Here is a 14,503-nt window from a genome sequence, read left to right as displayed (position 1 = left end):
TTTCCAATGAACTACTTTTAATGGCATGCTCAGTGGTTACTATTTATGGCAATGGAGGAGACAATGAAATGTTAAAGGCCTACTGAAACCCACTACTACCGACCACGCAGTCTGATAGTTTGTATATCAATGATGAAATCTTAACATTGCAACACATGCCAATACGGCCGGGTTAACTTATAAAGTGCAATTTTGAATTTCCCGGCAAACTTCCGGCTGAAAACGTTTCAATATGATGACGTTTGCGCATGACGTCAACGGTTGAAGCGGAAGTAATCGGAGCCCATTGAATCCAATACAAAAAGCTCTGTTTTCATCTCAAAATTCCACAGTATTCTGGACATCTGTGTTGGTGAATCTTTTGCAATTTGTTTAATGAACAATGGAGACTGCAAAGAAGAAAGTTGTAGGTGGGATCGGTGTATTAGCGGCGGACTACAGCAACACAACCAGGAGGACTTTGAGATGGATAGCAGACGCGCTAGCCGCCGACCTCACCTTGACTTCCTCCGTCTCCGGGCCGCCGACCGCATCGGTGATCGGGTGAAGTCCTTCGTCGTACCGTCGATCGCTGGAAAGCAGGTGAGCACGGGTCGTGATGAGCAGATGAGAGCTGGCGTAGGTGCAGAGCTAATGTTTTTAGCATAGCTCTGTCGAGTTTCCGTAGCTAAGTTAGCTTCAATGGCGTCGTTAGCAACAGCATTGCTAAGCTTCGCCAAGCTGGAAAGCATTAACCGTGTAGTTACATGTCCAGAGTTTGGTAGTATTGTTGATCTTCTGTCTATCCTTTCAGTCAGGGGCTTATTTGTTTTGTTTCTATATGCAGTTAAGCCCGATGCTATCACGTTAGCTCAGTAGCTAAAGTGCTTCACCGATGTATTGTCGTGGAGATAAAAGTCACTGTGAATGTCCATTTTGCGTTCTCGACTCTCATTTTCAAGAGGTTATAGTATCCGAGGTGGTTTAAAATACAAATCTGTGATCCACAATAGAAAAAGGAGAGAGTGTGGAATCCAATGAACCCTTGTACCTAAGTTACGGTCACAGCGAAAAAAGATACGTCCTGCACTGCACGCTAGTCCTTCACTTTCACGTACCTCATCCACGAATCTTTCATCCTCGCTCAAATTAATGGGGTAATCGTCGCTTTCTCGGTCCGAATCTCTCTCGCTGCATTGAAAACAATAGGAAAATGTGAGCAGCCCTTCCTCCGGTGACGTCACGCTACTTCCGGTAGGGGCAAGGCTTTTTTTGATCAGAGACCAAAAGTTGCGAACTTTATCGTCGTTGTTCTATACTAAATCCTTTCAGCAAAAATATGGCAATATCGCGAAATGATCAAGTATGACACATAGAATGGATCTACTACCCCCGTTTAAATAAAACAATTTCATTTCAGTAGGCCTTTAAGTCATAACAGTAGGTTAGAAATGTGTGAATGGTCTGGATCGTCTGCTCATCCTGAGCCAGTGCAGGATTGATGGATATATACAATATCTGGGTATTTTTCCTAATAATGTCTATACTGTAAACCTTGAGTTGTTAAAGCCCAAGTGCACCTCTCTCCTGCTTGGCACTCAGCATTAAGGGTTGGAATTGGGGGTTAAATCACCAAAAATGATTCCCGGGCGCGACCACCGCTGCTGCCCACTGCTCCCCTCACCTCCCAGGGGGTGATCAAGGGTGATGGGTCAAATGCAGAGAATAATTTCACCACACCTAGTGTGTGTGGGACAATCATCGGTACTTTAATTAAAATGTGAGTGTGGATGAGTGGATGTGTGCATGTATGAAGGGTCTGAGTGAGCAAAGTATGATTGTCAAATGTGATTTTAACTGTAAAATTCAACAAAATACAGTTGTTAAGAAAAAAAAAAAGGGTTTGATAATAGCTCGAGTTGTTATGTTTTTACCGTGATTTTGTGGTGCGTGGTAAATACATCATGCAAATCAATTCATTTACGTGCTGTGTAAATTTAAAAAAAAATATTAGAATGTTGCATTATTTTGTGAATACCAGTCCTAATAGGATATCGATTTTTGAAGTGAGTTATTTTTTAAGTCAGGAGGCGCGATGTTTTAACAGTATTGGAATGTGTTAAAAATCATTAAAAACACATTTAGTTTTTTCTTAAGAACATATTTCAACAGTTCAGCCTCAAACTCATGTTGTCCACTCTATTGTACATTTCACCAAGCACTTAAAAAAGGTGTGTTTTTTTCATACCTAGAGAGTAATAAAAGAAAAAACTTTGGGGAAAAAACTTCTTAATTAAATGGTTGAACATCATTGTGTGTTTGGAGAAGACTTTTTGCAGATGTGTGACAGCGAAAGCATGAGAAGACGAGAAAAAAATGCTCACTTGCCAAGTGATGTAATCTTGTAGCAGCACATCAAACATCCGCTTGTTTAGTCTCTGCACAGCTTGTCTGTTCTCCAAAAGGAGGAATGGTGTATAACAGAACATTCTTAAGTGAGTACTCACTAGTCATGTCCAAATCAATGATCAATCATAACTCTTATGACTTTCATTTTCCAGGCATTTAAAAAAACAAATGATATCATCCACTCATATTGAGATGATATGAATTTGACATTGAATTTAACAACATTTAACATTAACCTCTCTGAGCTGCCACCTTAACGTGGTAGAGGAGTTTGCGTGTCCCAATGATCCTAGGAGCTATGTTGTCTGGGGGCATAAAGTAGGTCTTCCAAGACAAACTGGTCATAGGTGAGGGATCAGACAAAGAGCAGTTCGAAGACCTCCTTGAAAAATAAAAACGAAGGACCCAGATTTCCCTCGCCCGGACGCGGGTCACCGGGGCCCCCCTCTGGAGCCAGGCCCGGAGGTGGGGCACGATGGCAAGCGCCTGGTGGCCGGGCCTGTCCCCATGGGGCCAGGCCAGGCACAGCCCGAAGAGGCAACGTGGGTCCCCCCTCCAATGGGCTCACCACCCATACCAGGGGTCATAGAGGTCGGGTGATTCCCTCGTTCTACTGGGGGACTTCAACGATCATATTGGCAACGACAGTGAAACCTGGAGAGGCGTGATTGGGAAGAATGGCCGCCCGGATCTGAGCCCGAATGGTGTTCTGTTATAGGACTTTTGTGCCCGTCACAGATTGTCCATAACGAACACCATGTTCAAACATAAGGGTGTCCATATGTGCACTTGGCACCAGGACACCCTAGGCCGCGGTTCCATGATTGACTTTGTATTTGTGTCATCGGATTTGCGGCCTCATGTTTTGGACACTCGGGTGAAGAGAGGGGCGTAGCTTTCTACCGATCACCACCTGGTGGTGAGTTGGCTGCAATGGTGGGGGAGGATGCCGGACAGACCTGGCAGGCCCAAACGCATTGTGAGGGTTTGCTGGGAACATCTGGCAGAGTCTCCTGTCAGAGAGGGTTTCAATTCCCACCTCCGGAAGAACTTTGAACATGTCACGAGGGAGGTGCTGGACATTGAGTCCAAGTGGACCATGTTCCGCACCTTTATTGTCGAGGCGGCTTATTGGAGCTGTGGTCGCAAGGTAGTTGGTGCCTGTCGTGGAGGTAATCCTAGAACCCGTTGGTGGACACCGGTGGTGAGGGATGCCGTCAAGCTGAAGAAGGAGTCCTATCGGATTCATTTGGCTCATAGGACTCCTAAGGCAGCGGACAGGTACCGACAGGCCAAGCGGTGTGCGGCTTCAGCGGTCGCGGAGGCAAAAACTCGGACATGGGAGAAGTTCGGGGAAGCCATGGAAAACGACTTCCGGACGGCTTCGAAGTGATTCTGGACCACTATCCGCCGCCTCAGGAAGGGGAAGCAGTGCACTATCAACACCGTGTATGGTGCGGATGGTGTTCTGCTGACCTCGACTGCGGATGTTGTGGATCGGTGGAGGGAATACTTCGAAGACCTCCTCAATCCCACCAACACGTCTTCCTATGAGGAAGCAGTGCCTGGGGAATCTGTGGTGGGCTCTCCTATTTCTGGGGTTGAGGTTGCCGAGGTAGTTAAAAAGCTCCTCGGTGGCAAGGCCCCGGGGGTAGATGAGATCCGCCCGGAGTTCCTTAAGACTCTGGATGCTGTGGGGCTGTCTTGGTTGACAAGACTCTGCAGCATCGCGTGGACATCGGGGGCGGTACCTCTGGATTGGCAGACCGGGGTGGTGGTTCCTCTCTTTAAGAAGGGGAACCGGAGGGTGTGTTCTAACTATCGTGGCATCATACTCCTCAGCCTTCCCGGTAAGGTCTATTCAGGTGTACTGGAGAGGAGGCTACACCGGATAGTCAAACCTCGGATTCAGGAGGAACAGTGTTGTTTTCGTCCTGGCCGTGGAACTGTGGACCAGCTCTATACTCTCGGCAGGGTCCTTGAGGGTGCATGGGAGTTTGCCCAACCAGTCTACATGTGCTTTGTGGACTTGGAGAAGGCATTCGACAGTGTCCCTCGGGAAGTCCTGTGGGGAGTGCTCAGAGAGTATGGGGTATCGGACTGTCTGATTGTGGCGGTCCGCTCCCTGTATGATCAGTGTCAGAGCTTGGTCCGCATTGCCGGCAGTATGTCGGACACTTTTCCAGTGAGGGTTGGACTCCGCCAAGGCTGCCCTTTGTCACCGATTCTGTTTATAACTTTTATGGACAGAATTTCTAGGCGCAGTCAAGGCGTTGAGGGGATCCGGTTTGGTGGCTGCAGGATTAGGTCTCTGCTTTTTGCAGATGATGTGGTCCTGATGGCTTCATCTGGCCAGGATCTTCAGCTCTCACTGGATCGGTTCGCAGCTGAGTGTGAAGCAACTGGGATGAGAATCAGCACCTCCAAGTCCGAGTGCATGGTTCTCGCCCGGAAAAAGGTGGAGTGCCATCTCCGGGTTGCGGAGGAGACCCTGCCCCAAGTGGAGGAGTTCAAGTACCTCGGAGTCTTGTTCACAAGTGAGGGAAGAGTGGATTGTGAGATCGACAGGCGGATCGGTGCGGCGTCTTCAGTAATGCGGACGTTGTATCGATCCGTTGTGGTGAAGAAGGAGCTGATCCGGAAGAAAAAGCTCTCAATTTACCGGTCGATCTACGTTCCCATCCTTACCTACGGTCATGAGCTTTTGAGTTATGACCGAAAGGACAAGATCACGGGTACAAGCGGCCGAAATGAGTTTCCTCTGCCGGGTGGCGGGGCTCTCCCTTAGAGATAGGGTGAGAAGCTCTGCCATCCAGGGGGAGCTCAAAGTAAATCCGCTGCTCCTCCACATCGAGAGGAGCCAGATGAGGTGGTTCGGGCATCTGGTCAGGATGCCACCCGAACGCCTCCCTAGGGAGGTGTTTAGGGCACATTCCGACCGGTAGGAGGCCACAGGGAAGACCCAGGACACGTTGGGAAGACTATGTCTCCCGGCTGGCCTGGGAACGCCTCGGGATCCCCCGGGAAGAGCTCGACAAAGTGGCTGAGGAGAGGGAAGTCTGGGCTTCCCTGCTTAGGCTGCTGACCCCGTGACCCGACCTCGGATAAGCGGAAGAAGATGGATGGATGGATGGATGGATGGATGGATGGATGGATGGATGGATGGAATTTAACAACATTGTTGTTGTCCTACACTGCAGAGAACTTAATGAAATGAAAATAACAAATATGAAAATGAAGTCGTAGTATTTTGAGTTTAAGCCGTGATCTTTAGAGTGCAAGAAGGAATGTGTGAAATGATCATATCTTACAAGAATGTGTATATATTATAACGTCAATAAAGTGATATTTCCCCCCAAAAAGAAGCAGCATTTGATGAAAACACAGGTAAAAAATTTAACAAGTGAAAGTCAAATGTGAAACTGCTCATACCGATGATGAGGGCGGTGATGTAGGGACAAAACTTTAAACATTTGTTTGACAAATTTAATACCCAAGTCTTGATCATTCAACAACAGTCCTCAATAATACACAATAATAATATACAATAATACATTCTATTTTGACTTCATTTTCTTGTTTCACAACAATAATAGAACTTGAATCATTCAAAATGTGAGTTATTGTCTTAAATTGTTATCACTTTATTGGCATATTTTAAGACTTATTCCGTTTAGTTTTATTTCTTTTTTTTAGATTATTACCACTTCATTAGCACTTTTTTCCACTTAGTTGTTTTTTTTAAAAGACAATTACCACTTTTTGTTTATCAAATTTCGAGGTTTTTCTCGCTTGGTTTTAATTATTGTTTAAAAATATTGCCATTTATTGTCGTATTTAAGGATTTTTTTCCACTTAGTTCTTAATTTATTGTTTAGAATATTACCACTGTATTGCCATTTTTTAGGACTTTTTTCACTTAGTTTTATTTTTTACTTTTTCCAGAATATTATCACTTTGTCATATTTTAGAACTGTATTTGCTTAGTTGCATCTACTTTTAGAATATGGTATATTAAACACATTTTTCACTTAGTTTAGAATATTCATTATTTTTTGCTTATATATATATATATATATATATATATATATATATATATATATATATATATATATATATATATATATATATATATATATATATATATATATATATATATATATATATATATATATATGTGTCTTAATTAGATTATCCAAAAAATAGTGCTCGATACCGTGGTAGAGCGTAATATGTATGTGTGGGAAAAAATCACAAGACTATTTCATCTCTACAGGCCTGTTTCATGAGGGGTTTCCTCAATCCTCAGGAGATTTTAATGGAAGCATTCACATACCAAGGTTTATATAGGGCACAGAGTGGGTGGGTACAGGCAGGCGTGGGGGCGTGGTGATTGACTCATGTGTTACCGAGGAGGTGTTTCCTTCTGTGACGGCATGCTGATACAATTTCGCTGCGCTTGTTGAGGGATGACAACTCTGGACGGTATATGATAAACAGTTTCTCTTTTAAGCATAGGTTGCATCTTTTGTTACCACTGTTGTAAGGTGTGCTGGATGCAAGAATTTGCCATGTTATAGAGTATTCAACATTAACAAACTCAAAGACAATAATGTTGAATACTCTATAACATGGCAAATTCTTGCTTCCAATTACAGAGTCTGCTAGTCCGGGTGAGGAGTCAGTTAAGACAGAACTAGCCAGCGCCAGGCTGGATAATCCCTGCACACATAGCAATTCTTGTAGAATAATACACAATTCACATAATGTTTTTTTCTGTTGTGACTTTGTCAGAGGTAGACATGCATTCTACTGAGGTGGCAAATTATGATGTGTTCAGTTTATCGCAGCACCAAGCAAACAATCTGAAAATTCCCGTCATATGAATTCCTAGATATGGTCGAAACTATTTAAAGTGCACTACGCATAATAAACGCAATATTATTAATATTGCTACTACGGATAATTTCAACAAAAACTCATCAAAACAGCCCAATGCCTATAATATGGGCTTTTTAAACATAAGATCATTGTCTCCCAAAACGTTATTAGTTAATGAGGTCATTAGAGACAACAATCTTAACGTCATTGGTCTTAGCGAAACCTGGCTCAAACCAGACGATTTTTTTGCACTAAATTAGGCATCTCCTCCTAACTATACGAATGCACATATTGGCCGTCCCCTTAAAAGGGGTGGGGGGGTCGCACTAATATACAATGAAAACTTTAACCTTACCCCTAACCTAAATAATAAATATAAATCGTTTGAGGTGCTTACTATGAGGTCTGTCACACCGCTGCCTCTCTACCTGGCTGTTATCTACCGCCCCCCTGGGCCCTATTCGGACTTTATCAGTGAATTCTCAGAGTTCGTTGCTGATCTAATGACGCACGCTGACAATATAATCATAATGGGGGACTTTAATATCCATATGAATACCCCATCGGGACCCTCAGTGCGTGGCGCTCCAGACTATAATTGATAGCTGTGGTCTTACACAAATAATAAATGAACCCACGCATCGCAACGGTAATACGATAGATCTAGTGCTTGTCAGGGGTGTCCGATCATTACCTTATAAAATTCGAAGTTCTGACTCATTGTCAAAAAGCTAATAATAATAATAACTGCTATAGCAGCCGCAACATTAATACTGCCACAACGATGACTCTTGCTGACCTACTGCCTTCGGTAATGGCACTATTCCCAAATTATGTCGGCTCTATTGATAACCTCACTAACAACTTTGACGACGCCCTACGCAAAACCATTGATAGTATAGCACAGCTAAAGCAAAAAAGGGCCCCTAAAAGGCGTACCTAACCCATGGTTTACAGAATAAACTAGAGCTCATAAATTATCATGTAGAAAGCTGGAACGCAAATGGCCCGCGACTAAACTTGAGGTTTTCCATCAAGCATGGAGTGATAGTTTAATAACTTATAAATGCATTCTTACCTTAGCTAAAGCTAAATATTACTCAAATCTCATCCGCCTCAACAAAAACAATCCTAAATTTTTGTTTAGGACAGTAGCGTCGCTAACCCAACAAGGCACTCCTACCAGTAGCTCCACCCACTCGGCAGATGACTTTATGAATTTATTTATTAAGGAAATTGAACTCATTAGAAAGGAGATTAAAGACAACGCATCCCAGCTACAACTGGGTTCTATTAACACAGATACGACTGTATATACGATGGATACTGCCCTCCAAAATAGTCTTTCTCTTTTTGATGAAATAACATTAGAGGAATTGTTACGGTGTGTAAGTGGGATAAAACAAACAACATGTTTACTTGACCCACTTCCTGGGAAACTTATCAAGGAGCTTTTTGTATTATTAGGTCCATCAGTGCTAAATATTATAAACTTATCACTTTCCTCTGGCACTGTTCCCCTAGCATTCAAAAAAGCGGTTATTCATCCTCTGCTCAAAAGACCTAACCTCGATCCTGACCTCATGGTAAACTACCAACCGGTCTCCCACCTTCCATTTATTTCGAAAATCGTCGAAAAAATTGTTGCACAGCAGCTAAATGAACACTTAGTGTCTAACAATCTCTGTGAACCTTTTCAATCCGGTTTCAGGGCAAATCACTCTACGGAGACAGCCCTCGCAAAAATGACTAATGATCTATTGCTAACGATGGATTCTGATTCGTCATCTATGTTGCTGCTTCTTGATCTTAGCGCTGCTTTTGATACCGTCGATCATAATATTTTATTAAAGCGTATCAAAACACGTATTGGTATGTCAGTCTTAGCCTTGTCTTGGTTTAACTCTTATCTTACTGACAGGATGCAGTGAGTCTCCCATAACAATGTGACATCGGACTATGTTAAGGTAACGTGCGGAGTCCCCCAGGGTTCGGTTCTTGGCCCTGCACTCTTTAGTATTTACATGCTGCCGCTAGATGACATCATACGCAAATACGGTGTTAGCTTTCACTGTTATGCTGATGACACCCAACTCTACATGCCCCTAAACACGCCGGATTGTAGTCAGCTGGAGGCGGGTCTTAATGAAATTAAACAATGGATGTCCGCTAACTTTTTGCAACTCAACGCCAAGAAAACGGAAATGATGATTATCGGTTCTGCTAGACACCGACATCTATTTAATAATACCACCTTAACATTTGACAACAAAACAATTACACAAGGCAACTCGGTAAAGAATCTGGGTATTATCTTCGACCCAACTCTCTCGTTTAAGTCACACATTAAGAGTGTTACTAGAACGGCCTTCTTTCATCTCCGTAATATCGCTAAAATGTGTTCCATTTTGTCCACTAGCGACGCTGAGATCATTATTCATGCGTTCGTTACGTCTCGTCTCGATTACTGTAACATAGGGCTGGGCGATATATCGATATACTCGATATACTCGATTTATCGCGGGTTTGTCCCTGTGCGATATAGAAAATGACTATATCGTGATATTCGAGTATACGTTCTCACGCAGTTGCTTTTAGCTGCGGGGCATTAAACTGCATGCGTTTCTCACTCTTTCCTGTCTCTCCTTCTCACAGAGACTTAAAACAAGCACACCTTCTTACATACGTCACATACTGTGCAACGTCACACGCTCCCGCGGAGCAGACAGGTAGCGACATGGTAACGTTAGCTGTGATGCTAACGGTGCGGTGCAAGTGGTAATACGAGAGAAAGAAGGTGCGAATCTGGTAACAAATGGAGGAATAATTAATTCCCAAGAAAAACAGCACGGGGTCCATCGTCTGACGGTGGTTTGGCTTCAGGCGGGAATATGTCTTTACATCATGTCAACATCTCCGTTCGGTGCCACACCAACTAAATGCCGAAGCAACTATTTCCACATCAACACCGTAGGACATATACTATTTGATATGCAGCTCATTTTTATGTGACACTTATTGAAATATCTTGTGTGTCATCATGCACAAAAGTGCACTTATAGCTTGTTTTAAAATGTCTCTGACAATCTTGCACTTTGTTTTGGAAATTACATGAATGTTTGTGCCACTGCTTAATAACTGTTTAATAAATACAGTTTTGCTAAATTGACTTAGTTGTGATTTCCCTCTCTTCATTAAAGTTTAAAATGAGCATATATTAACGCAGTATGAACAAGAATGTTTTAATGTAGACACATAGAATCATCATACTGCTGTGATTATATGTATCAAGTGTTCATTCAAGGCTAAGGCACAATATCGAGATATATATCGTGTATCGCGATATGGCCTAAAAATATTGAGGTATTAAAAAAAGGCCGTATCGCCCAGCCCTACTGTAACGTATTATTTTCGGGTCTCCCTATGTCCAGCATTAAAAGATTACAGTTGGTACAAAATGCGGCTGCTAGACTTTTGACAAGAACAAGAAAGTTTGATCATATTACGCCTATACTGGCTCACCTACACTGGCTTCCTGTGCACTTAAAGGCCTACTGAAAGCCACTACTACCGACCACGCAGTCTGATAGTTTATATATCCATGATGAAATCTTAACATTTCAACACATGCCAATACGGCCGGGTTAACTTATAAAGTGCAATTTTAAATTTCCCGCCACACTTCCGGTTGAAAACGTCTAGATATGATGACGTATGCGCGTGACGTAAACGGTTGATAAAAGTATTGGTACCCCATTGAATACAATATAAAAAAGCTCTGTTTTCATTTCAAAATTCCACAGTATTCTGGACATCTGTGTTGGTGAATCTTTTGCAATTTGTTTAATGAACAATGGAGACTGCAAAGAAGAAAGTTGTAGGTGGGATCGGTGTATTAGCGGCGGACTACAGCAACACAGCCAGGAGGACAGAGATGGATAGCAGACGCGTTAGCCGCCGAACTCACCTTAACTTCCTCCGTCTCGCCGACCGCATCTGTGATCGGGTGAAGTCCTTCGTCGCACCGTCGATCGCTGGAACGCAGGTGAGCCCGGGTGTTGATGAGCACATGAGGGCTGGCTGGCGTAGGTGGATAGCTAATGTTTTTAGCATAACTCTGTGAGGTCCGGTTGCTAAGTTAGCTTCAATGGCGTCGTTAGCAACAGCATTGTTAACCTTCGCCAGGCTGGAAAGCATTAACCGTGTTGTCCACGGTTCAATAGTATTGTTGATCTTCTGTCTATCCTTCCAGTCAGGGATTTATTTATTTTGTTTCTATATGCAGTTAAGCACGATGCTATCACGTTAGCTCTGTAGCTAAAGTGTTTCGTCGATGTATTGTCGTGGAGATAAAAGTCACTGTGAATGTCCATTTCACGTTCTCGACTCTCATTTTCAAGAGGATATAGTATCCGAGGTGGTTTAAAATACAAATCCGTGATCCACAATAGAAAAAGGAGAGTGTGGAATCCAATGAGCCAGCTTGTACCTAAGTTACGGTCAGAGCGAAAAAAGATATGTCTTGCACTGCATTCTAGTCCTTCACTCTAACGTACCTCTTCCACGAATCTTTCATCCTCGCTCAAATTAATGGGGTGATCGTCGCTTTCTCGGTCCGAATCGCTCTAGCTGCATTGAAAACAATAGGAAAATGTGAGGAGCCTGTCAACTGACTATGTCACGCTACTTCCGGTAGGGGCAAGGCTTTTTTTTATCAGATACCAAAAGTTGCGATCTTTATCGTCGTTGTTCTCTACTAAATCCTTTCAGCAAAAATATGGCAATATCGCGAAATGATCAAGTATGACACATAGAATGGATCTGCTATCCCCGTTTAAATAAAACAAATTCATTTCAGTAGGCCTTTAAGATGTAACTTTAAGGTTTCACTACTTACGTATAAAATACTACACGGCCTAGCTCCATCCTATCTTGCTGATTGTATTGTACCATATGTCCCAGCAAGAAATCTGCGTTCAAAGAACTCCGGCTTATTAGTGATTCCCAGAGCCCAAAAAAAGTCTGCGGGCTATAGAGCGTTTTCTATTCGGGCTCCAGTACTCTGGAATGACCTCCCGGTAACAGAGATGCTACCTCAGTAGAAGCATTTAAGTCCCATCTTAAAACTCATTTGTATACTCTAGCCTTTAAATCAGGGGTGGGCAATTAATTTTTACCGGGGGCCGCATGAGCTACCCGAGCACTGCTGGAGGGCCACATCGACAATATTTCAATTAAATTTTGCTCAATAATATTTTTGATATATACCGTAAGATAAATCATAATAATAATAATAATAATAATAATTAATAATAATAGTAATACTTCAACACAGTGTGTGTAACAGCATTCCATGACTAATATAAATAAATTAACATTAATAATAAATGACAGTAAAATAAGCACACATATGACTGAGGAGTCATAGTGTAACTTTGTGTGGTGTTTGAGTTGTCCGACTTTTTGTGTGGCCGTAAACGCACCAGTGGCTTAGTGCTATGCGTGTTGGTGACAGATGACAAGTTGGTTTTGGCCTGGTTTGTACGGCAGAAAATGACTAGTTTTTCGAGATAGAAGTGTTTTACTCATGTTTTTGGTGTGGTTATGTCCGAATATAAACAGTTTTGCTCAATAAAGTGATCGATATAATTCCTGTCCTCGAAGCATCTCGATAGACGTTACAATAATTGAACGGTGTTCAATTGAACGGTGTTGACGAACACCGTTAAAGCCGCTTGTTGTCACTGTCACTCAAAGTTGCATTGCATAATTACGTAGAATAAATATGTTTATTTTGTTTAGAATTCAGATGGGATTTGATTTGGTGCGCGGCATATATTTGCTGCGCGCAGCAGACGCTTGAGCAGTGCGCAATTGCGCAGGCACGCACCTTAGAGGGAACGTTGCTTTGCAGTCAATGTCTTGTTGGAAACACGCCATTCGTCATCAACTTTTCTCTTTTTAGCGTCTCGGGTGTAAACCGTGCATCACTTGTCGCTGCATGTGCACCTTCACTCGCAGGTTACACACGGACACACGCCCATAAATAATACTTTTCAAAATAAAAGCAGCACAGTTGTATTGCGCGCACGACATAGATGTTTTTTCAACTTTATTTTGTAATTTGTGATTGCAGCTGTTCACATTCACACACAATCACGCACACGCATACGTCCACACGGAAGTAATACAAATAACGATTTTCAAAACAAAAGCAGCACCGTTGTATTGCACACTCGACATAGATACTTTTTTAAATGTATTTTGTAATTTATAATTGGCCTCACGCGGGCCGGACAGGGACGCACAAAGGGCCGGATGCGGCCCACGGGCCGCAGAATGCCCAGGTCTGCTTTAAATAGACCCCCTTTTTAGACAAGTTGATCTGCCGTTTCTTTTCTTTTCTCCTCTGCCCCCCTCTCCCTTGTGGAGAGGGAGACACACAGGTCTGGTGGCCATGGATGAAGTGCTGGCTGTCCAGAATCGGGACCCGAGGTGGACCGCTCGCCTGTGCATCGGTTGGGGACATCTCTGCGCTGCTGACCCATCTCCGCTCGGGATGGTTTCCTGCTGGCCCCACTATGGACTGGACTTTCACTAATATGTTAGATCCACTATGGACTGGACTTTCACAATACTATGTCAGACCCACTCGACATCCATTGCTTTCGGTCTCCCCTAGAGGGGGGGGGGGGGGGGGGGGGGTTACCCATGCGGTCCTCTCCAAGGTTTCTCATAGTCATTCACATCGACGTCCCACTGGGGTGAGTTTTTCCTTGCCGTTATGTGGGCTCTGTACCGAGGATGTCGTTGTGGCTTGTGCAGCCCTTTGAGACACTTGGGGTTTAGGGCTATATAAATAAACATTGATTGATTGATTGATTGATTGTGTGTGTGTAGAATATTGTATATTCAAACACATTTTTCACTTAATTTAAAATATTCATAATTATTTGCTTAGTTTTATATATATATATATATATATATATATACAGTATATATATTATATATATATATATATATATATATATATATATATATATATATATATATATATATATATATATATATATATATATATATATATATATATAAAACCACTTTATTATAATATAAGCTTTTTTCTCTCAGTTTTTCTTTTTTCTCGTCTTCTTTTTTTCATACCGGGGTGCCCAATCTTCTTCCATTTTGATATTTTCACTTTTAAAACCAGTACAATATAAACACAGACTTT

The sequence above is a fragment of the Entelurus aequoreus genome, linkage group LG02, assembly GCF_033978785.1.
Source record: "Entelurus aequoreus isolate RoL-2023_Sb linkage group LG02, RoL_Eaeq_v1.1, whole genome shotgun sequence".
Lineage (NCBI taxonomy): Eukaryota > Metazoa > Chordata > Actinopteri > Syngnathiformes > Syngnathidae > Entelurus > Entelurus aequoreus.
This window is presented reverse-complemented; position numbering follows the sequence as displayed.